Consider the following 1,215-nt stretch of genomic DNA (forward strand, 5'->3'; position numbering starts at 1 on the left):
TTAAATCAAATCATGCTTAGTTATTGTTTCAAACAATAAAATCAAGTTACATTACCTTTTTCTTTTTTTGTTTTATTATTGTAAAAGTGTTTTTTTTTTAAGTTTTAAAGCAAAATGTCAATTTTATGTTTCTCTGTGAGCTTTTTTAAATGTCATTATTTGGATTTTTAGTATTTTACATTTACTTTATTCCTGAAGACACTTTTCGATTGTGTTTCATAAGAGACATCCTGGCCTCCCAAGGTGCAATTCTGCCATTGTACAAACCTAAGCGACTGTCCTGATCCAAAGGCTTTCACAACTCTGGCTTTTTTGCCTTTTTTCCCACTTTGTGGCTCAGCATTTTAAGACTGAACTGTCAGCTGGCATCGTGTGCTAAGATGCTAGCCTCAGACGGGATGCTTTCCACACCAAGAACTTGTAAAAGCTAACAAACCAACAAAAAGGATGGTCCAACACTATAACTGTACATAGATATTGCAACTGCACAGCAGCCAAAAAGAAAAAAAAAAGAACTTTTTAAAAAAAACGGATGGATTGTGTCATGTTTATGGGGACAGCCTTCAAAAGGTTGAAATTGGAATTGCTTTTCTGGATGTCAAAGGGATTTTCATGGCGCAATCATATCCTACACAATATGTACTCTACAACATCTGGGTTACATAGGAAATGCACCCTGAGGTTTTAATAAGAAGAAGCCCCTATGGCTAAAACTTTAAATAAACTAAACCAAAAATGTTATTGATGTTTTATATATAGAGAGTAGTCGCATTAGTTTTTGTTACTGTACTGTTTGAGGTCTCAACTGTACCGTATCACGGTAAAAACATGGTTTTGAAACCTTTTTTTTATTTTGTCACAGACCTGTTGTCATAGTTGAAATGACGTTTATTGTAGATGGTATTTGAACAACTTCTGGAAATAGTTCATCAAGTATGTTTGTTGCTCATTGTTGTGATACATTAAAAACTGTATCTGCAAACCAGTTTGGTCTCATCAAATATACATTTTTTTATTTTATTAAAGAGTAGTTTTACTTCAATTTCTCTGGACTTTCAAACCACATTCACAAATGCATGATTAAAGATAAATGTTTAAAGTACAGATTGTGATTGATCTATTGTAAAATCTTTCCTAGTGGTATTATATTGTGAACATCCCATTTTTAGCCAGAATCCAAATCCATGTATCATTTTTTAGGACATAGTTTCTGCA

General features: G+C 32.8%; 1 protein-coding gene across 2 annotated transcripts in view; it reads left to right on the forward strand.

Annotated features, from left to right (window-relative positions):
• Positions 1 to 985, forward strand: part of zfhx4 (zinc finger homeobox 4) — an 82,160-nt gene extending 81,175 nt beyond the window's left edge. For both annotated transcript variants that reach the window (XM_023950365.1, XM_011488831.3), the window contains exon 12: positions 1 to 985. This exon is cut by the window's left edge and continues 3,380 nt beyond it. The gene's annotated coding sequence lies outside the window, so the exon portion shown is untranslated.
• The last annotated feature ends 230 nt before the right edge of the window (positions 986 to 1,215 follow it).

The sequence above is a fragment of the Oryzias latipes genome, chromosome 20, assembly GCF_002234675.1.
Source record: "Oryzias latipes chromosome 20, ASM223467v1".
In the NCBI taxonomy this organism is placed as follows: domain Eukaryota; kingdom Metazoa; phylum Chordata; class Actinopteri; order Beloniformes; family Adrianichthyidae; genus Oryzias; species Oryzias latipes.